Here is a 24,913-nt window from a genome sequence, read left to right as displayed (position 1 = left end):
TCTTGGGTAAAAGAAACAGTGAAAGAACTTTCAAAACCAGCTGACCCTTTCCTATTATCTTCCTTTTCATTCCTCCTCCACTATCACCAGTCCTACTTTCTTTTTCTCAAATAAAGCCATTAGAGTTAAAGTCTAGTTTGTGTTTCCGAACCATAATAGGTGTTATTAGTACTATGTTGTATCGTTGTTACCTTTTTATTTATATGTTACATTTTTACTCCTGTACAGATATTACCGTTGAGATCGCCTTGTTTTTTTTTTTTTTTTTTATTTACTTTTTATTATACAGACATGCCTTTTCCTATTGTGCTTGTTTTCAAAGTAAAATAATATAAATAGCAACAGCAATAATAATTGTGACACTCTGAGCTACATCCACTGTATTGTACTCGACATCTTTTTTTTAGAATAAAATAAATACATGAGTGCTGTAAAAAGAGCAGACAAAAACTATTACAATGACTACTATAAACTGTAAATTATTTGGTACAGACGGTACTGTGCTCAGGTAGCTCTGTCCATCATAGTGATATAGAAGGTCTACTAATGCCTTTTAAATAACCTTGATTAATAATGAATCTATTCTGTATGGTCCATTTGTAAATCACTTTACTTTAAGCCTTCTGGTAATGCATTTATGTAAATGCTGCAAAAGGAATATGACAAATGTAATGTAGTGGGACAATTTGAACTACATCAATAACTCTATAAATCAATAATATTTCTCCTACATAACGCAATTATGTCACTTGGTATAGCACATCATAACTAGTTAATGCTACTAGAATATTTTTTTCTTGAGGTGGTCTGCGAGATAGCAAAATGATATTGCGGTTGAAGTTTCTCACTGGCAGAAATGTTTTTAAATATTCTCCAGTTGTAATAGCATACAGATACTGTATATGTACCAGTTTTTCCTTACTGCTTCAAGTTTTCTTTACACATTCAAGTGATACATACAATTTTTTGTATTTTATTTTTTGTAAAATCTGTCTCTGAGAGGTCATGTGATTGCAAAGGTCCAGTTCCTCTTTGTATATGCATTCAACGTGGCTGAGTTACACAGAGCCATCACGTCACCCACCAGCTTCCACTGCTGTAGCCATTGTTGGTGGATGAGAGAATTCCCTTGCATCTGTGTCCCTTTGGGGGGATTTTTCCTGCCCACAAAAGAAAGGAAGAAGAAATGTATCCAACGTGGGACAACAGGCTCTGGGGCTGGTGTCACAATTGGGAGATTTTGGCTCACCTATTTAGGTGACAACAGCAATATTTTGGATTTCTCACCACATTCAGTTTTTTTTGTCTTTGTCCAATTGTGGGTATTGTGGATAGCTCTCTTGTTAACCTTGCTGCAACAGTCCTGTTGTATTGTGGTCTCGTGATGATATGCGTGGATTTTTACTATGAAAGCATTTATACTTCTGAAGAGTGGAGTGCGTCACCTCTTTTGCACATACTTTGACAGTCCTTCAAATCACGGATTGGACCAGCACCTAGATCTTCAGTACAGCTATTGTATCACCTGGAGCAGTGTTGCAGTCTCTCTTTGTCTTATTGGGATGTTCCCTTTTCTTCCTGTCCCGTAGATGCAGAAGGCTGTAAGAAAGAATCTGTACAAAATAAAGAGAATTCCCCTTTTAGACAGTTGTCACCTGAACAGATGTCCCCATTAAATAAATTGCCTACACCACTTATTCTGGTGACAATTGTAAATTTGTAATATTGTGGATTTCCTATCTGATCGGTGATTAAGTTCATAATTACATACAGAGAGGGTGAATCTCCCCAAATGGAACACAGGCAGCAATAAAAACCTATCAATAACAATTTGTCCTGCACCTGTTCCTCTAACGCAGCGGTCACTAAATGGCGGCCCGCGGTCCATTGGCGGCCAGCGCGATGCTTCCGCCCGGACCGCCACCTGTATTCTGCCCCCTCCTCACTGCGGCTCCCGGCTCACTTGCAGCCGGTGTCCTGTCAGGCCGCGAGCCGCGAGCCGCGAGTAGGGGCGTGACGTCACGCGCGCGCCCTGCCCCCTGCTCCTGACTGATAGACATTGCGGTGTAATGTCGGGCCGCGAGTAGGGGCGTGACGTCACTCGCGCGTCCCGCCCCCTGCTCCTGACTGCGGCTTCCTCTAAGCAGGGCAGCGAGCTAGGGTGTGACACTATGTGCACGCCCCGCCCCCCTGTTCGCGGCTTTTGGACAGCTTCTGGCTCCAGGTATGTGGAGCACATTTTTAGAGGGGAATATCTGCATTTAAAAAAAAACCTCTCAAGCTTTAACAAGTGTGCAGACAAGTGGCATATTTTGTTGTGCTCATTAGAGTGCCCCATAAAAGAAACAAAATATGCCCATCAGAGTACTCCCTTGACATAAAATGTGCCCCATATTTTATGCTAAGGGACAAGCTGATGGGCATATTTTATGTTAAGGGGCAGGCTAATGGGCATATTTTATGTTAAGGGGCACGTTAATGGGCATATTTTATGTTAAGTTGCACGCTAATGGGCATATTTTATGTTGAGCGCAACGCTGATTTACACGTTTTGTTTTGCCCATCAGAATGCCCCCTAACATAAAATGTGCCCATCAGAGTGCACCTTATTTTATGTTAATGGTCACGCTGATGGGAATATTTTATGTTAAGGGGCACTCTGATGTGCATATTTATGCTGTGGTACACACTGATGGGCATATTTTATGTTAAGGGGCACTCTGATGGACATATTTATGCTATGGGGAACTCTAATGGGCATATTTTATGTTAAGAGCAACGCTGATTTACACGTTTTCTTTTGCCCATCAGCGATCCCACCATCATAAAATATGCCCATCAGGGTGCCCCCTAACATAAAATGTGCCCATCAGCATGACCCTTAACATAAAATATGCCCATCAGCGTGCCCCTTATTTTATGTTAAGGGTCACGCTGATGGGCAAATGTTATGCTAAGGGGCACGCTGATGGGCATATTTTATGTTAAGGGTCACGCTGGTGGGCACATTTTGTTCTGCCCATCAGAGTGCCCCTAACATAAAATGTGCCCATCAGCGTGACCCTTAACATAAAATATGCCCATCAGCGTGCCCCTTATTTTATGTTAAGGGTCACGCTGATGGGCAAATGTTATGCTAAGGGGCACGCTGATGGGCATATTTTATGTTAAGGGTCACGCTGGTGGGCACATTTTGTTCTGCCCATCAGAGTGCCCCTAACATAAAATGTGCCCATCAGCTTGCCCCTTATTTTATGTTAAGGGTCATGCTGATGGGCATATTTTATGTTAAGGGGCATGCTGATGTGCATATTTATGCTGTAGTGCACACTGATGGGCATATTTTATGTTAAGGGGCATGCTGATGTGCATATTTATGCTGTAGTACACACTGATGGGCATATTTTATGTTAAGGGGCATGCTGATGTGCATATTTATGCTGTGGTACACTCTGATGGACATATTTATGCTATGGGGCACACTGATGGGCATTTTTTATGTTAAGGGCCACTCTAATAGGCATATTTTATGTTAAGAGCAACGCTGATTTACACGTTTTGTTTTGCCCATCAGCGTGCCCCCTAACAAAATGTGCCCATCAGAGTGCCCCCTAACATAAAATGTGCCCATCAGCGTGCCCCCTAACATAAAATGTGCCCATCAGAGTGCCCCCTAACATAAAATGTGCCCATCAGCGTGCCCCTTATTTTATGTTAAGGGTCACGCTGATGAGCAAATTTTATGCTAAGGGTCACGCTCTCGGACACATTTTATGTTAAGGGGCACTCAAATGGGCATATTTTATGTTAAGAACAACGCTGATGAACACGTTTTGTTTTGCCCATCTTTCTGAGTCATAGCACAGACTTCAGATCCGGACCTCGGCCCAAAGAAAATTTTAGCGACCGGACCTCCTTGAATTTTAATTCATTACCCCTGCTCTAACGCTTTGCTGAAAAAAAAAAGGGGGTGGTGTGTTGGACTTGTTGAACAGTCTATGGTGATACTGGACTAAAAGTAGACTAAAAGTGGAAGAAAAGCCTAACTCTAACTATTCTTAGAATGTTCCCTCCCCTCCTCTTACCTATCCTACATACTCTGTATAAAAAAGATATGTGTACTAACCTATATCAATTTGGTCCAGTCACGTGATCCAGCGGTTCTGGCTCCCTTGTGTCAGTGAATGACTGCTGCAGGGGAGGGAAGGAAACACAGACAATGGCTGGGCTGTGGGAGCCTATGATTGATGTCATGGCTCCTAGAATTCACCTCCAATGACAAGGGCTCCCTTAGGGGAGCCAGAGCTGTTGAATCATGTGATCAGACTAGATTAAAAAAGATGCACAGATCTTCTTTTCATAAAGGATATGCAGGATAAGTAGGAGGAGGGGGGAGGGAACATTTTTGAGAATAGTTTTAGTTCGGCTTTACTGCACTTTAAAGTGTTATTAAACCCTCAATTTAAAAAAAAAATAATATTGTGGTGCAGTTTTCAGCACTTACCATGTTTTGAGGTACATACAGTACATTTTTCATTTTCAGCTTGTTTAAAAAAAAAACTCACCCTTCACTGGTTTCTGTTTTCAGGAGCCTGCATCCATTTACCAGGTCCAATGGAGCCACCTTTGCGTACTTGTTTTCGGGCTAAACCATGGACGAGTCTCCTTGCATACACAGAAATGCATGACCCTGGCGACAAGCCACTTTTCTTTTCCCTTCCTCCCTATGATTGATTGACATTGACTGGAGCCTGTGCTGTCCCTAGTGCACTGTATGTTTAAAGCACTCCGGGTGTGAGCTTCACTACTGGGAAGTTCAAGGAAGCTGCACTGTAGATCGGAAGCCAGTGACATTGTATTATTAACCACTTCTGGACCGGAAGGATTTACCCCCTATTGACCAGGCCATTTATTGCGATACGGCACTGCATTCCTTTAGCTGACAATTGCACGGTCATGCGACGCTGCACCCTAATAAAATTGATGTCCTTTTTTTCCCACAAATAGAGCTTTCTTTTGGTGGTATTTGATCTCCTGTGTGATTTTTTTTTTTTTTTTGCGCTATAAACAAAAAAAGAGCGACAATTCTGAAAAAAAAAAAAAACAATATTTTTTACTTTCTGCTATATAACATTCCCAATAAAAAAAATTTAAAATTCAAATTTTTTCATCATTTTAGGCAAATTTGTATTCTGCTACATTGGTACAAAAAAAACTCAATAAGTGTATATTGATTGGTTTGCGCAAAGTTAACCCATCTACAAAGTAGGGGAAAGATTTATGTCATTTTTACTAATAATGACGGCGGTCTACGATTTTTTAGCGCGACTGCCACATTGCAGCGGACAGATCGGACCCCTAACTGCACTTTTGGGGGGGTACCAGTGACATTGCTACAGTAATCAGTGCTAAAAATATGCACTGTTACTGTACTAATGACACTGGCAGGGAAGGGGTTAACACCAAGGGCGATCAAAGGGTTAAATGTGTCCCTAGGGGTTGCTTTCTAACCGTGTAAATAAGAGGAACACAGGATCCCTGTGTTCATAACTGACAGAACAGTGGTCTGCCATGTTTACAACGGCAGACCACCGTTCTGTCTCCATGGGGAGCGATTGCGGGTACCCGGCAGCAAGCCCAGTCGCCGGAACCACTGATCAGCTTCCCCTGTGGCAAATGGGCGCGCGCACCCCCCGCTAGCGGTCCCGCGAAGCGACGTACAGGTATGTCATTTTGCGGGACAGGGCCGACTGGCCGCCGTAAAATTACGGCGGCTGGTCGGCAAGAAGTTAATAATGTAAGTGCATTGTGACCACATATCAACAAAATTATAGACATGGGGGATAAATACTGTTTCTAAGAATGCATTTATTTAAAACACTGGAATGTTTGATCCTACTACAACACACTAAAATACCAGTACAAAATGTATTGAGTTCTCACGTGAATCAGAAAAATCCACCAATGTTTCAGGGACATGCAGGTCCCCTTTATCAAGGTGACAGTCATTTGTATGCTGAAAATTTCCTCCATGAGTTTTTGTGTGCTGGCCATTTCCTGCAATTTAGCACAAAAAAAAGTTCCACAATTGTCTTGGTGTAGGGGCTGTAATGATCCCTGTGCAATTAAGTAGTGTTTGCAGTTTTAGTGGGTGTTAGGGGTTTATATGAGTGTTAGAATAAATGGAAAGTACATTTTCAGTATCCACCTTAAGACCAGACCTTTTCTGGCACTTTTTTTTTTTTACATGTAACAATCAGTATTTTTTTTTGCTAGAAAATTTCTTAGAACTTCAAACATTATATATTTATTTTTTTAAAGCAGAGACCCTAGAGAAGTCGTTTTCAAATGCAATTTTTCTTGCATTTCCTGCAAAAATAAAATTTTTGTTATTTCAATGCAAAAAAATGCAAAAAAAAAAACGCAATACATAACTACGAGTAAAAAAATATCAAACATGTCACTCCTTTAAAATTGCACACGCCCCCACAGCAGCAACACACTACGTCAATTTTACTATCAGTAGGTGACGCTTTAAAAGCCTTTACAGGTTACCACTTTAGATTTACACAAGAGGTCTAATTCTAGAATTACTGCCCATGTTCTGATGTTAGTGCTCATACCTCTCCTGTGTGGGACGATTGCGGTTCGTTTGTGCAGGATCCTTGTGTACATTTGCCTTTATGTTTTTAATGATTTTTTTTTTTTTTTTTTACACTGTCACTTTAATTTAGTTTTTTTGTGACAGCAATAGGCATGTGACAGGTACTCTTTATGAAGAGATCTGGGGCATATAAGACCTCAGATCCCTCCTCTGCCCTTAAAAGCATTTGATCACACCGGTGTGATGGAATGCTTTTGATTTTTAAAAATGGCTTCGGGTAAACCAGAAGTGATGTAAGGTCATCGCTTCCAGGTTACTACATCTGAGAGCTGAACACAGCTGATCCAGTCTTTGTTTGACTCTGAGATCAGCTTGCAGAAGTTCCGCCTCGTTGATCGGGACTCCAGGTGGGACGGTAGATCCTGGTAAAGCTGCGGAAGGAAGCAGGAGCAGGGGGGTGTCCCCTGCGGCTGCTTGTAAAAGCAATTTATTGGCTAGTTAGCCGCTAGGATTGCTTTTACAAAAGAGCTGACCATTGGATCTAAAAAAACGGTACTGGAATGATCTCTGCAGCTGCACCAGCAGATGCTTTCTCTACAACTGAATGGCATTAAGGGGTGCAGGCAGTAGAAGAGATAAGTATTCACTTTATTTGTTCACAGACTGACCTTAGTAGTTTATATAAGCAAATGAGCCACTTTACGTTATTTTGACTATACTTCTCCTATGGTTCACAGTTTGTTCTGCACTCCTGTGACACAATATATATATTTTTTTGTTATTCCCATACTTGTTTTTTAACCATAGACTCACAATTGATCATATGCAACAGTCTGAATATTCAGTCTGATAATCTTTTATCTTTATTTATGAAAAAAATATATGTGCCCTTTGCTTAATTCTACTTATATTGTCTAAGCCTGACACTTGTATCAGGTTGTTAGAAGTTTAAAGCTGGTCATACACTTATCATTTTTTTTTTTTTATCAGCATGCTGGTTGGACAAAAAAAAAAGTACCAGATTCCTCCATGCACACTATATAACATGGATGAGCGAATATCCTGCTGCAGCAATAGTATACGTGAACAACAGCTGGATATGACTGGATGCAGCCATTGATCCGCTGCAAATTTTCAGCAAGCTTGGTTGACAAAAGTCAGTTGAACAATTGATTTTTGTTGACTGGAGTGGGACTGGCAGGGTCACCTACAGAGCACATTTCGACTGGCTCCCCAGGAGATGGATGACATTTTCACAATGTATGGCCACTTTTATAATTGCTGCTCTGTCAACTACCTGACCACTTTTTTTTTTCCAACATTCTGAATGTGTGGCGTCTGACATTCAGTAGCGCAGTGGCTTTCAAACTTCAGATGACCTCTCCCCATCTAAATCTAAAGCGTAATTTCAGAAACTAGCAAGCAACTTTGCAAATATTTTGTATAATCTCTTACCTGAGATATCTGACTTCACTTCTATTCTACATTTAACTCCCTTCCATGAATATACATATATATATATATATATATATATATATATATATATACTGTATACATATGCACACATATACAGTTTATATGCACTCTGTAATGCCTGCATTTTAAGTCATTATTTCAGTCTTGCTACAGAAGCTTAGATCTGTAATTTTATTTCCCAAAAGTAAAAAAATTAAGACAATAGTGCAATTATTTTTAAGAAAAATATAGATAAAATGAATCATAGACCATTTTTAATATCATGCACTATATGCAGACAAGAGCATAGAGTCCCAGTGTTTTAAATAACCTTGATTCATCATTCATTTAATTTGTCTGATCCATTTGCAAATCATTTTCAGCAAGACATTATTTTAATACATTTATGCAAATGTTGCAAAACGAAGTTGAGGCAAATGTAATTCTAGTGACTAATATAAGTGCATCTCTAACTATAAATCAATCATATTTCTCCTAAATAACATAATTATATCACTAAGACACCTCATGACAACTTAATGTTATCAGATTGACTTTATTGAGAGCTGGTCTTTGCGAAAAGAAATTATCGTCCAGACAATGCTATACCTATAGATGGACACATTCCACATTGCCTGTACTGAAAATATTTAAGGATAATTATACCATAATAATGGAACCTGGAAATAATATTTTATGACAATGTTCTTGGTCTATGTTCTCAGTTCTGGTGTTTGTGATCTACAGTAAAGGCAAAGCCTAAAAAAGCAAGGCTTCCATTAAAGGAGAAGTAGTCTAAGGTCTACAGTTCGTCCTGCACTTCTTTGACCTGTTTTCAGCTGACAGCGGGCTAAAGCCTGTTGTCAGCTGCCGTCACAGAGCCGGTTTAGTCTCTGAAAAGATCTTGACCATATAGACACGATCCACTAGGAAGCCTGGACCGACAGTCGGCTCAGCCTCTCAGTGAGCCGCTGAGAGCCTGTGCCAGCCGCTCCTGCCCCTGCACAGCCCAACGCGCTCAAATGAGCGCTGGAGGAACAGAGCAGAAATCTGGTGACTGACGGTCACCACCATTCTGCAGTCTGAGCACCAAGAGCTGAGAAATCAGTAGTTTTTGAACATTTAGTTCTCAGCCTCAGAGGTGACAGGGGACAGCTGCAGCTGAGGTCGGTTCTGCAGCCATCTACGTGAGTAAGATTTTACATTTTCTTTAAAGCCATATTTCTCTTTTAAAGTGTGTCTCTTTTAAGAAAATTTTTTTTTTTTCTTATTTTGAGCAGGGAAAGGATTAAAACTGATGTAAGTGTATTTTTGCTTTATGTGTCCCTTTATTGAGGTTTTCCTTCACGTTCTGTGCATTAATGCAAGAAAGTCTCTCCAAAGTGAGGGGAAATCCTCCTCTGTCCCCACTTGCAGATTTGCCTTCACCTCTAATTCTGGCGATAACTATAAAATTTAGCATTTACTATCATTTTAAGTCCTGGCGATAATGGTCATCATGACAGGCTTTGTGCTTGTTTGGGTCTCTTCGGAGATCATTCAGAATTCACTGACAAGTGTATTTATTCTTCAGCTGACCTGCATTCAACCTATTTTAAATGGGATTTGCATTCCCATAGACGTGAGAATGAGAATGCAAAACCTGCTTGAAGCCAACAAAAGGCAAATGTCACATGTCCAAAGGCGGGAAAATCGAACCAGCGATGGCAAAGTGCAATCAAAGCTTGAAAAGGGTTCTAATACTTCAGGACTCTATCCAAAACTTAAAAAAAAAAAAACAATTTTGAGAAATTTAATTGCGTTTCTTATTGGTGGACTAATATTCCATAATAAACTTGCAAGTCCAGGGATGCCCTAAAGTCACAAATGTCACTTGTCACAAAAGGGCAATTCCTAGAAGGAAGCTCTGGTGTGCATTCAAATACATCCAATAGTCCTAATAGTTAAATTGAGTTATGTTCTATTTACATAATTTGTTACAGTTTAATTAAAGTAATTTTTAAATATTTATTTTAAACCTTAAACCTATAAAACCCTTTGAATGATCAACTAGTTCAAGATAGATAATTTCTCAATTTATTGTATTTTTCAATTAAATTTACAAATGTTAAATCTGCAGCTTAAATCTCTAAAATCTTCAGGCTGGCCCAAAAGAGCTAGTTCCTAGACTAATAGGTTGGTCTGCTGTATGAAGCCTAAGCTACATACAGTATAAAGTCTTGTATTGCAAACATCCTGTTCAACACACTGAACAAAATTGAGTAAAGCTCCTTTATTCATAGGCAACTTTGTATTCTCAAAATGAATGCAAAGCTTCTTTTGATTGACGTCACGACTTCCTTCCTTACTGAGGAAGTCATGACGCGGGAGCGTATGATGCAACGCGTTTAGGGGTGGAGACTACGAGCAGCGACACAGCAGCACGACTCCTCCAGAGGCCCCTTGTATTTGTTTTATCAGCTAGCACAAGTAGCGGATTGTGCTCGTTTTGTGAGTGTATTACCATTGTTCATAAATATTAAAGGTACCTTATCAGAGAGCATTAGATCCCCTGTTGTTTTATTTTTCATGTTTACTGGGAGTTACTGTGGCTATATGCGGGCATTCCTCATATCCTTTTAAGGAGCAGTACCTAAGTGATGTCCCCACAAGGATTACCCCCATTGGGATCATTTATTGCTTACACAATCTGCTGGATGGAGTAGTATATTAAGGATATCCCTATTAAGGATCACTGCCATCGGGATTGTTACTGCATTTTGAACCTATGAGAAGGTGAGAAGCTATCCATTAGTTGTGGTGGTGGACACATGAGCACTGAGCGTGCAAGCATCTGACAAGCACCTTACCTTGCTGATTTTGCACATTTTATTTATTGAATAGACTTGTCATATATTTACACCAATTTATTTTCACTCCTGGCATGCATTGTCTTCACTTGCACTGATTGATTTTGCACTGTAATGAATTTACAAAATTAAGTTTTGTATGGATTATTGTAGTGGATTGATTATTTGACATAGTATTAATGTTACTTTTTTTTATAATATTGTCAAGCACTTTATTAAGCACCTGCCACTTTATATCAATAACTTTTTGGGTATCGTTATTTATATAGCAGGCACCTTATTAGCACCTGAAATTTTTTTGCACATATTCACTTTAGCGCTCTACCCCCATTTCTTAATATTATTACCTACTTTTTAGTGAAAAAGTTTTGGTATAGCAGCTCAGTGATCTTTCATTTTATTTTAATTATCGACTGCGCTGATTTTCCACTTTGCATGGTATACAGCAATTTGTTACTGTTGTGGGACGTAAACATCCCGTTCCATGAGCGACGCTCAGCCATTCATAGGCAGCTTTGTTTTCTCTAAATTAATAAAAAGTTCTTCTGATTGGCTGAGGCTGAGATTGTGGCATCATCGGCCTGCCTCCCCCACCTCAGCCAATCAGAGGAAACTTTGTATTCATTCAGAGAATACAAAGCTGCCTATGAATGGCTGATCACCCAGCCCAAATCAATGTTGTTATGGGTGTGGAACGGGATGTTCGCGTCCCACAGCAGGAAAACAGTAATGTATACTGTACTGAGTCGGGTGGGTAGATAACATCACAATCTTTCCCTCAACTAAACATAGGAAGCTTTGTATTCATTCTGAGAATACAAAGCTGCCTATGAATGGCTGATCACCCAGCCCAACTCAATTTTGTTAAGGGTGTGGAAGGGGATGTTCGCGTCCCAGAGCAGGAAAACAGAAATGTATACTGTACTGATTCGGGTGGGTGGATAACATCACAATCCTTCCCTCAACCAAACAGAGGAAGCTTTGTATTCATTCAGAGAATACAAAGCTGCCTATGAAAGGCTGAGAGACACTCAATTTTGTTCTGGGTGTGGAACAGGATGTTTGCATCCCCCAGCCGGAATACAAGACTGTATACTGTATGTACTTGAGGCTAAATACAGGCGCATGTAGTAGTGTACAAAATAGTTTGTTTGGGCCAGTTTGGCCCAAACAAATTATTTAAAGTGACAGTAAAGCTTGAAGTCGGCTTTAAAGTGGTTCTAAAAAAATCGTTTTTCTTCTACCTAATTCAATATTCTGCACTGAGATAAAAAAACCTTCCAATGCATGTGCCCCACCCCCTGCCTCCATAACTGATGCCACTCTTGATTCAGGACTGTCCTCGTTGGCAGCCCCACTGTCCTCTCTTCCTGCATTCTTGGGTTTTACTGAGAGCAGCTGGTGCCATTGCTGTCTGTGAAAACTTGCGTGGGGGAGTGGGGGGTGGGGCACACACAGCCTGGCTTGTAATTTCGCTGGCACTTGGAGAAGAGGAGGAGCAGACAGCGCTGGTGGAGGACCCCAGAAGTGTTCATGCAATAATATGACTAAAGGTACATTTGAATTCACACAATATAATGGTTCCACTGTGTCCTTGGGTGATTATAATATTAAATGGCTTGAGAAAATCATTCCCTTTAATGTAAAAGGCCTTTAACAAAAGATGGCCTTTGCAAGCTTTTGCTTTAGAAGCTTTTCAAAAAATACGTTTTATGTCCTATTTCACAAAGGCTTCAGCTTTTAACTGGTAAACAGCAAGTATATACAACAATTTCAACTAGCTTTCCCTTCCTGTATGCAATCTGTAGATTAACATTCATATTAACTTGCAGTTTGAAGATGGCAGTGTGCCTTTGTTTAACAATATAATTGCCTGACATAAGTATGATATGACAAGAGTATTTAAAAAATACATTTATTTAAAATGTTATTCATACTTAGTTTTTTTTTATGTTGTGCATTTGTCAGCCTATATTAAAACAAGGCAAGATTGTTATTAAAGTGATTGTAAAGGAACAATTTTTATTTAAAGTGATTGTAAAGCCTAAACATTTTTTAACTTAACCACTTCTGGACCGGAAGGATTTGCCCCCTTAATGACCAGGCCATTTTTTGCGATTCGGCACTGCGTTACTTTAACGGACAATTGCGCGGTCGGGCGACATTGTATCCAAATAAAATTGATGTCCTTTTTTTCCCACAAATAGCAATTTTTTTTGGTGGTATTTGATCACTTGTGCGATTTTTGTTTTTTTGCGCTATAAACAAAAAGAGAGCGACAATTCTGAAAAAAAAAAAAATAAAACAATAATTTTCACTTTCTACTATATAACATTTCCAAAAAAAAAAATAAATCTATATTTTTTAACATTTTAGGCCAATTTGTTTTCTGCTACAGATTTTTGGTAAAAAAAAAAAATCGCAATAAGCTTATTTTGATTGATTTGCGCAAAAGTTATAGTGTCTACAAACTACGGGAAAGATTTATGTAATTTTCATTGTTTTTTTTTTTACTAGTAATGGCGGTGATCTGTGTTTTTTCGCGGGACTGCGACATTGCGGCGGACAGATTGGACCCCTAACTGACATTTTTGACACTTTTGGGGGGGACCAGTGACATTACTACAGTAATAAGTGCTAAAAATATGCACTGTTACTGTAAAAATGACGTTGGCAGGGAAGTGGTTAACACTGTGGGTGATCAAGGGGTTAAATGTGAGCCTAGGAAAGTGATTCTAACTGTATGGGGGCGGGACCCTACATAAAAGAATCACAGGCACTCTATGATCATTCCAGAGAGAAGAACGGTCAGCTGTGTTTACAACAGCTGACCGTTCTCCTCTCTCAGCAGGGAGCGATTGCGGGTGGCTGGCAGCAATCTGAGCCACCTGCCCCGTGCATCGGTGTCCCCGCTGATGAGCGGGGGCGGAAGCGTGCCACCAGCCACGCGTGCTCGCCCACTAGCTGCAGGCGTGACCGACGTAGACCTACGTTGGTTCGCGCAGGAGAGGCTACATGCCGCAGTAAAACTACGGCGGGCGGTCCGGAAGCGGTTAATGCATTACTTGCATTAAGGAAAAACATTTTTAGGTGTCAGCATCCCCCCTCACACCCTCTGTTACTTACCTGAGCCCTCTTTCGATCCAACGTCGAGCACGTCTGCAGTTCAATGGCTCCTGCATCTCAGCCAATCAGGAGGGAGAGAGCCGGGAGAGCCTCAGATTTCATGCACACAAGATAGGGCTTAGGAAAGTATTAGGGGGGCTAAGGGGGAGCTGCACACTGAAGGTTTTTTCTACTTTCATGCATAGAATACATGAAGGTAAAAAAAAAAAAAACGTCAGCCTTTACAACCACTTTAAGTTGTGTATATAGCTGTTTTCCTAGAGTTCAGCTTCAGTGGTAGTGCTAGTTAAAGCTTTAAAGCATATATTATTACTTAAGAACAAAAATGTAATGTATTGCAGCTTACCAGGCTTTAGAGGTAAGGGCTGCATTGTTTTTCTTTTTTAAGTTTTTTTTTTCCCTTATTTTGACATGGTGATACCCCCACTAACAAACTATCTGCTTTAGGGGCCCTTTCACACGGGCGATCCGATCAGATCCGCCTGTCAGTTTTTTAGGTGGATCTGATCGGATCCTCCATGCAGCTCTATGGGGCAGCGGATGTCAGTGGAGACACCTCCGCTGACACCCGCTGCCATCCGTGTCCGATCCTGTCCGTGAAATCTGGATGGATGGAAACCCTATTTTTCCATCCGTTCAGTGATCGGATCGGATCGGATGAGAGCGGACAGGCGGTCCGCTCTCATCTGATCCCCCATAGAGGGCAGCGGGGGCTGAGACACCTCCCTCTCCGCTCTGCAGTGTCCCAATATCATGCCCACAACCCCTCTGCAGGAGACTGCTGCAGAGAGCAGTGCAAGACCATGACTGACTCTGTGCACCATTCAGGATTTGCTCACTGTGGAAAATAAGAGAACCTAATGGAATATTTAAACCCAAAAACAAAAAAAAAATAATATATTACTGCCTACCAGTCCCTAAATAAGGTGGCTGGATTGTTTTCACTTTTCAGCTTAAGAACATTTTCATTAAGTACAGAAAAGCTGAACTCTAGGTAAAATATGCAAATTATTGCAGTTTTGTATTCCTTAATAAATAGTTAAATGTAATTTTTTAATGTCAGCAGTACAATTACCTAAATTATAAAGTATGCTGTATATAGTGTAGAACCCTATAATGTGTGCTACTAGTAGTGAGAGTAGGAAAAAGCACATTCTGGCCCAGTGACCTGAGTCACTTAATCTGGTTCAGAATTATTATAGTCCAGGGCTGGATGACTCATCCTGTAAGCTCTCTGGTGCCTCCCCCTGATTCTAGAATGTTGGAGAATGTTCTGGAACTAGTGGGCAGAGGTGAGGATGAGCTGCCTTGATATTTAGGGACCTTTAGCCAATCCCCAGGAGTGGGCCTGGAAGGAAGCTATAGAACCCCTACATTGACATGGGCCATGCCAGCAGGGGAGTTTGGGTAGAAGATGGAGAAGCAGTGCTGAGGAGAGGCTGTCGGTGACCCTTGAGGGACGACTGCCGGGGAGGGGTTTTACCTTGGGCTGGAGCTCAGGAAAGCTGGCTTGGAAGTATCCCATCACAGGAGGCAGTTGGAGTGATTTATGCCGAAGAGGTAATGGGAGAGAGCAAGCAGAGACAGTAAGTAGATCAGAGATAAGACAAGGGAAGAGACTGTCAGCTGTAACAGTGCTCTCTTGAAGACTGTGGTGTGTCAAGTCTTCATCTAACCTTGCCCTGGGGAATCTCCATGTGTATGAGCCAGTCAGGAGGACTGGGGAAAGCATGCCAGTCAGGAGGACTGTGCAGTGGTATAACTGGGCACAGTATGTACAGGGAGGCAGAATGAGATGTTGTTCACTCCACAATGTACTAACTGATCCACAAAGGAATGGGATGTTCCTAGCCTGTAATGGGCTGCTGCTGAATTAACAAAAGACTGCTAATTTCAACCTGAGTGATCAGCAGGTGCTGTATATAGTAAACCAAGTACTAGGATTGAGTTCACCTGCTGGTGGCACTGTGCTGCTGTGGGCTGTTTGCTGCAGTTCCAGTGTCCACCAGCAGGTGTCTCCCAGAAGTCAGCAGGCTTTAGTGATCAGTTACACCTATGTTCAGCTGCCAGGTGGCTACTTAAGGAGGCTCCTCCCTTTCCCCAGTGTGTCACTATTCTGATTGGCTCATTCTTGCCAGAGCCTTGTTCCTGTGATCCTGATACATAGCCATATTGATCCTGTACCCCTCTGCTTTGCTCCTGCTCTCTGCCCTAGTACCCAGTCTTGTTTCCCCTCTTCCTTGCATCCCTGTAACCGGTGTCCTTATATTGTACATACGTAGTCATTTGTTAGGTTCATTAGTTATTTTTGTCTTTGGGGTTTGTTCTTGTTTGCAGGAGTTATTTATGTTCATTGTTTGCTGTGTATGCTTGTTTGTGTGTTTCACAGTAAATATATCTCAATTAAAAGATATGTACATTGTTGGTCTCAGTTTCCATGTGTAGCCTTATATATCCGGTCTCCCTAGTCGCTGGTTTTTGACACCAAGTTTTTTCAGGTGGAGGATCTTCCGTGTAAATAGGGAGGAAGTTGTCCCCTTTTTGTTTAGTGTTTTGGACATTTTCCAGTTGGGCATCCCATAATTCCCTACCCCATCCAAGTTATCATCCCCTAGTAAAACAACAAAAACAAGCCAAAGACTGATTTCAGTGTCCGGATGAAAGAAGGAAATGCTGTGGGACTGGCTGTGCAGCAGTGGGGAACCCTTTCACTTAAAGCCCCTAGGGGGGTAGTGCTAAGGTTAGATATCAGAGTAGGAAAAGAAGAAGCAGAACAAGAAGCCGATCAGTTCAGGGACTAACAAGGCGCATGCTGATAGGGGAGAAAGAGGAGTGACATGATGCTGATTCTCCTCCACTGGAGTGGATCCATGGCTGTCTGAATTCAGAGAAAGTGAGGAAGACTAGGGAGGAAAAAACATCTACTAGCGGGGGACAGCTCTAGATTAAATGTGACTATTGACTTTTTTATTTTACCTTTTATTACGCTATTATCTTTTTTTTGAGGGAGTTCTTCTTTTGACAAATGTGTTTTATTTGTGAAAAACAATCTGTCTCTGGAAATCTACCTATTGGGGAATTTCACTTCACTTGTCTTTAGTGTGAAAGGCATAACGTTCCTAGAAGGTGTTTGCAGAATTGAATTATGTCTTAATGGATGCATTTAAAAGCTGCATGATAAAATATAAGTCTATAATGGTTTTAATTTACACAAGTCATGGTATACATGGAAATAGTTATTCACATTCAATTGTACTGAAATGTTAAATATGTTTTACTACTTATTTAACCACTTCCCGACCGCCCGCCGCAGTTATACTGGGGCAGGCAGCCCCCCCTGCATGAACCGACGTAGGTTTACGTCGGTCGCATGCCTGCGGCTAGGCCCCCATTTGGCAGCCGGGATGCCGATGCACGGGGCAGGCGGCTCTGATTGCGATTGTTTCCCACTGAGAGAGAACTACTGGCAGCTGTTTCTAAATGTATGGGGGGCATGATGTTCTTCTCTCTGCAATGATCACAGAGCTCCTGTGATCCTGCTATATAGGAACACAGGTCTCTGTGATCATTTCACAAGCCCCGCCCCCATACATTTAGAAACACGCCACTAGGTACACATTTAACCCCTTGATCACTTACAGTGTTAACCCCTTCCAGGCCAGTGTCATTATTACAGTAACAGTGCATATTTTTTAGCACTGATTACTGTAGTAATGTCACTGGTCTCCCCAAAAGTGTCAAAAATGTCAGTTAGGGTGTGATCTGTCCGCCACAATGTCGCAGTCCCGCAAAAAATCGCAGATCGCCGCCATTACTAGTAAAAAAGAAAAACACCAAAAATGACATAAATCTTTCCCGTAGTTAGTAGACGCGATAACATTTGTGCAAGCCAATCAAAATGCGCTTATGCATTTTTTTTTACCAAAAATTTGTAGCAGAAAACAAATTGGCCTAAAATATTAAAACATTTTGATTTTTAATTTTTTTTGGGGAATGTTATATAGCAGAATGTGAAAAATATTGTTTTTTTTTCAGAATTGTCGCTTATTTTTTGTTTATAGTGCAAAAAAAAAAAAATCGCATAGGTGATTAAATACCACCAAAAGAAAGCTCTATTTGTGGGACAAAAAGGACATCAATTTTATTTGGGTACCACGTCGCACGACCGCACAATTGTCTGTTAAAGTATCCCAAAATATGGCCTGGTCATTAAGGAGGAAAATCTTCCGGTCCAGAAGCGGTTAAGTGCCGTCCAGAGTTCTAATGAGTACCTGGAACATTCCCCAACATGATTGTATGGTCCTGCTGATAACTTGGTTTCCCTTATTCAGTCACCGTGGATCGTGCCAAGGTAGATGTTGATTTGCCAAAAAGATGACAGGATGAAATTATGGTTTCAGAAGATTAAATAAAAACAATAAGCTACATTTTACAATATTGATCTTTTATAGGTATTGCATACATAGATGTAGGATAGTTAAGCTGAATCCTTTACTTCCTTTCTTTAGTAAATCAACCTCTATGAATAAAACTGCAATCCTATTGTAAATCTCAAATAATATATGATTGACCCTATTTTTCTTTATTGTGTATCAACATGAATATGTTTCTTTGTGCAAAAAAAATATTTTTCCTAATTTAGGTTATGCTATGTGGTCACCGTCGATGCAAATAATTTTTAGCAGGGTTCTCCTTTAAAACAATAAATTATCAATACTTGGATGTACTGCTGTCTATTGGCTAAATGATCAATTTCAAAGGATCAAAAGGTTCTTCTTCCTGTGTAATTTCTACTTGAACTGAAGTTCAAGGATAAATATTATTTCCCTCTGGAAATGCTAACTATTTTTTAATGATGTTATGTGATATTTTAACAATGTACCCAACGCAACAGAGCTCCGGATTCATTGTTTAAATAGCTTTGATGGTATGTCATAACAAATTAGTTTTTAAATGTTGCCAATTTGGCAGACATAGCTGATTATTTCCCGCAATCACATTGCATATGTGCACAAGATTGTAATTAATGACCAGGGACACTGAGCACACTTTAATAATGATCTTTTCACATTCAAGGGACTGTAAGTATTATTGGCATCTGTGCCGTGTGATGGTGAGGAAAGAGCAATGAATACTGATGTATTAATCGGTGCCATATAATCGGATCGTCCACTGGTTTGCTTTTGCAAATTGGCAGAATCACTGGGAGTTATTGATGAAGCAGCTGCAGAGAATATTAACAGAATGTTTATGTTTCTTTCAATAAAGCAGTATGAAATCCTAATTAGTTTGAAATTGCTCTTTTGGCAAGAATACAAGGATATGTATGATACTAGTCTGCTTTAACTTAATAGCAGGAAAATCAGCAGTCACTGGACTTTTTCTGATTGATGCTCCAACTGCAATCAAATAAATAAAAATCTATTTTCAGTGAAAGAGAATGTATTTTTCTTAAAGGTACACACCAGAAATGAATTGGAAAAAAAGTCTTTAATTTTTTTAAGGGAACACATTTCCCCTATCCAGGGCTTTGGGTTTATTAATCCAAAGAGGACCAAGTCCCTCTATTGTTTAACCACTTGCCTACTTGGCACTTAAACCCCCTTCCTGCCCAGGCCAATTCTAAGCTTTCAGTGCTGTCACACTTTGAATGACAATTGCGCGGTCATGCAACACTGTGCCCAAATGAAATTTTTAGCATTTTTTTCAAACAAATAGAGATTTATTTTGGTGGTATTTAGTCACTACTCAGGTTTTTGTTTTTTGCTGAACAAAAAAAGGCCCAACATTTAAAAAAACAAACAAAAAAAAAAACAGTTTTTATAGTTTGTTATAAAATTTTGCAAACAGGTAATTCTTTCCTTCATTGATCTGCGCTGATGAGGGGGCACTGATGGGCCCTGATAGGCTGCACTGATGGGCACTGATAGGCTGCACTGATGGGCACTGATAGGCTACACTGATGGGCACTAAGATGACACTGGTGGGCACTGATAGGAGGAACTGATGGGTGGCACCGATAGGCACTGATGGGCAGAACTGAAGAGCACTGGTAGTTGACACTGAAGGGCACTAATAGGTGGCACTGATTGGCACTTATAGGTGGTGCTGGTGGGCACTGATAGGTGGCAATGGTGGACACTGGTAGGTGGCACTGATCTACACTGGTGGGCACTGATAGGTGGCACTGGTGGGCACTGGTAGATGGCACTGACCTGTAATGGTAGGTGGCACTGGTGGGCACTGGTAGGTGGGCACAGATGCTCCTCTCCTCTTCGGGACCAATGTCCCTCTGAAAGCAGCCGGCGATCTGCTTTTTTTTCTCCTCACGTCATGTGATCAGCTGTCATTGGCTGACAGCTGATCACGTGGTAAGGGGCTGGGACTGTTTTTTTTTTTTTAGTTTTAGTCGTATTTTAGTCAACTAAAATAGTGTTAATTTAGTCAACGAAAATATTTTTGTGAGCTAAATGAACACTGATAAAGGGAGAATATATATGAACAAAATAATGTACACTCACCGGCCACTTTATTAGGAACACCTTGCCAGTACCGGGGTGGACCCCTTTTTGCCTTCAGAACTTTCTTTATTCTTCATGGCATAGATTCAACAAGGTGTTGGAAACATTCCTCAGAGATTTTGGTCCATATTGATATGATAGCATCACGCAGTTGCTGCAGATTTGTCGGCTGCACATCCATGATGCAAATCCACAGTTCCTCCACATCCCAAAAGGGCTCTATTGGATTGAAATCTGGTGACTGTGGAGGCCATCGGAGTACAGTGACCTCATTGTCATGTTCAAGAAACCAGTGGTGAGATGATTTGAGCTTTGTGACATGGTGCATTATCCTGCTGGAAGGAGCCATCAGAAGATGGGTGCACTGTAGTCATAAAGGAATGGACATGGTCAGCAGCAATACTCAGATAGGCTGTGACATTTAAATGATGATCAATTGGTACCAAAGTGTGCCAAGAAAATATCCCCCACACCATTGCACCACCACCAGCCTGAAATGGTGATACAAGGCAGGATCCATGCTTTTATGTCGTTTACTCCAAATTCTGGCCCTACCATCTGAATGTCGCAGCTGAAATAGAGATTCATTAGACCAGGCAACATTTTTCCAATCTTCTATTGTCCAATTTTGGGGAGCCTGTGTGAATGGTGGCCTCAGTCTCCTGTTCATAGCTGACAGGAGTGGCACCCAGTGTGGTTTTCTGCTGTTGTAGCCCATCTGCCTTAAGGTTTGATGTGTTGTGCCTTCAGAGATGGTATTCTGTAAACCCTAGAGATGGTTGTGCGTGAAAATCCCAGGAGAATAGCAGTTTTTGAAATACTCAGACCAGCCCATCTGGCACTAACAACCATGCCACATTCAAAGTCAATTAAATCCCATTTGTTCCCCATTCTAATGCTCAGTTTGAACTTCAACAAGTCGTCTTCATCATGTCTAGATGCATAAATGCATTGAGTTGCTGCCATGTGATTGGCTGATTAGCATTTTATATATATTTGTAGAATTAGGGTTACCAACCTCACTCTGCTATAGAGTAGGGTTGTTTAAATCTCAGGACTAAGTGGACACTGGCCAGAAATACAAATCATTTGGCAAGTGAAACAGTTGCAATACAGTATGTGTAACTGTTTGCCTTAAGTTCAGTTTTAAGTGGATATCATTAGCAGTTCTCCAGGAGATTGTGCTTTTTGCTTGGAGATGGTCTTTAACTGCCTAGAACTTCCTTCTATTCTGTACCATTTAGTTAAGCCTATTTTGTTATCTTGCACGTGTACAGTATTTTACAGTCTGGAAAGATTTACACTGCTATTTGAGACATTCTTAGATCTGATCTATTTAAAGTCTACTAAAATGTAAAAAGTCTTTACCAAAATGCAAGCATACGGTAATTACCTTGTACACTTAAAACAGACAGAAAGCAGATTTCATTAATCAGACCTATATGATGCTGAAGGCTTATTTCCAAGTTGTTGCTTTTGTACGGCGATCTTAAAAACCTATATGCTTTATAATTAGGGTTGAGCGAACACCTAGATGTCCGTGTTCGACGGGTTCGGCCGAACTTTAAAAAAAAGTCCGGGTCCGTGTCCCGGACTTTTACCGAACTTTTCCCGGACACCGAACCCCATTGAAGTCAATGGGGACCCGAACTTTAAGGCACTAAAATGGCTCTAAAACACCAAAGGAAAGGGCTAGAGTGCTGCAAATGGCAGCAAAACGTAATTAAGAGCATGGCAAGTGCTCTGCAAACAAATGTGGATAGGGAAATAACTTAAAACAACAAAAAAAAAACAGAAAAATAAAACAATGTTCTTCTTCATCTCTGAAGGACGAGGCCCATATGGAGTAGGAGGGAGGTTGAGGTGGTGGTGGATGTGGCGGTGACATAGGCGTGCGCACAGGGTGTGCTGGGTGTGCCTGGGCACACCCTAATCACCTAGGGCACATAGCATTGCCAGTGAGGAGATGGGAAAGATCTCCCTGGGACCTGCTCTGCTCTATTTCTCCTTGCCTACAGGTACATGGCCCCGATACATTACTCTCCCTGCTGGCAAACACATGCATGTGTATTTCAACTTTGGGGTGCACACCTTAATGCAATAGGCTGCGCACACCTATGGGCGGTGTAGGTGGAAGCGGCGGTGGAGGAGGACCAGGGCCGGATTAACAGCATCATGGGCTCGGTGCTGAGGATTTTGAAGGGCCTTAAGGGCCGTGCCTTGCCATGCACCCAGAGGAGGAAGGGTGCAGCCATGCATGCCTAATTCAACATGGGATGCTGTCTCTGAAGCCCATAAACACATCCATGCATCGCCAACTGTCCCTCCTTGTCCGGCCTTCACGCTGTGTGGGGAGGTTCTGAGGGTGCTGCCTGGGGAAGCGAGCATAGAAGCCAGACTTCTGTGTTTACAAGTGACAGAAGAGCGGTAACAGTGAATATGGCCAACCCGGGGCCTATATAAAAGGTAGGGGCCTGGAGCTGCAGCTCCAATAGCCCCTACATTAATCTGGCCCTGAGGAGGAGGACGAGGTAGCCAACACTGCTTCTTTTCAAAAATTTTAAATGAGGGTACACCCCAAAAGAGTGAGAAAGAGCAAAAATGGAACAATGGGTGGGTAAGGTCGGTATCCATTGCTATTCTGCATAAGGTACGGAAAAGTCCCGTGGGATCCATGCCTGGTTCATTTTAATGAACGTGAGCTTGTCCACATTGTCTCTGGACAGGCGGCTGCGCTTGTCTGTTATAACGCCCCCAGCCGTGCTAAATACCCGTTCAGATAATACACTGGCTGCAGGGCACGCCAGCACCTCCAAGGCGTAAAGGGCAAGCTCAAGCCATGTGCCCAATTTGGAGACCCAGAAGTTGAAGGGGGCAGACCCGTCATTCACTACATGTAGGCGTGTGCACACATACTGCTCCACCATGTTGGTAAAATGCTGCCTCCTGCTAAGACGTTCCATCTGAGCTGCTGGTGCTGCTGTTTGTTGTGGCGTGCTGACAAAGCTTTTCCACATTTCGGCCATGCTAACCCTGCCTTCTGAGGTGCTGGCGGTGCCCTGGTTGCGTTGGCGACCTCCTCCTCCTCCTCCTCTGCCTTGTGCTTCCACTGTGGCCCCGCTGTCAGATGGGAATGCCAGCAGCATGGCGTCTACCAGCGTGCGCTTGTACTCGCGCATCTTGCGATCGCGCTCCAGTGAGTGAATTAAGGACGGTACGTTGTCCTTGTAACGGGGATCCAGCAGCGTGGCCACCCAGTAATCAGCACAAGTTAGAATGTGGGCAACTCGGCGGTCGTTGTGGAGACACTGCAGCATGTAATCGCTCATGTGTGCCAGGCTGCCCAGAGGCAACGAAAGGCTGTCCTCTGTGGGAGGTGTATCGTCCGTGTCCTCTGTATCCCCCCAGCCACGCACCAGTGATGGCCATGAGCTGGCCTGGGTGCCACCCTGCTGTGAACATGGTTCCATCTCCTCCTCCAGCTCCTCCTCCTCCTCATCCTCCAGAACTGTGCCCCTGCTGGACAATTGCGTCCCTGGCGTTTGCGTGTGCAGGAACCCACCCTCGGAGCCCCTTGCGAATGACTGCCCTGAAAGCCTTGGAAATGTTACCTCTTCATCCTCCTCCTCCTCCTCATCCTGTGCCACATCCTCTTCCATCATCGCCCGAATTGTTTTTTCAAGGAGGCATAGAAGTGGGATAGTTAAGCTGAGAACGGCGTCATTGCCACTGGCCATGTTGGTGGAGTACTCAAAACAGCGCAACAAGGCACACAGGTCTCGCATGGAGGCCCAGTTAAATTAAATAGCGGAATAGAAAATATGATCCAAAAAAAGTGTATGTATATCACACGTACACAACCACACTGGGCCCCAATTACTATTGTTTGTACCCCTAAAAGGCTAGATGAGGAGTAGGGGGAGTATGGAACAGGCAGCACCCTCAAACCTTCAGAAGTATGAGATGAACCCCAACAACTTGGAAAGGTGGATCTCTCTCACACGTACCGACACAGACTATCCCGCAATTCAATTGATCCTCAAAGGTTTTTATTGAATAGCGGAATAGGAAATATGATCAAAAAAAGTGTATGTATCTCGCACGTACACAACCACACTAGGCCCCAATTACTATTGTTTGTACCCCTAAAAGGCTAGATGAGGAGTAGGGGGGGTATGGAACAGGCAGCACCCTCAAACCTTCAGAAGTATGAGATGAACCCCAACAACTTGGAAAGGTGGATCTCTCTCACACGTACCGACACAGACTATCCCCCAATTTAACTGATCCCCAAAGGTTTTTGATTAAATAGCGGAATAGAAAATATGATCCCAAAAAAGTGTATGTATATCACACGT

Source organism: Pelophylax lessonae (assembly GCF_965119305.1).
Source record: "Pelophylax lessonae genome assembly, chromosome: 3".
In the NCBI taxonomy this organism is placed as follows: Eukaryota; Metazoa; Chordata; class Amphibia; order Anura; family Ranidae; genus Pelophylax; species Pelophylax lessonae.
This window is presented reverse-complemented; position numbering follows the sequence as displayed.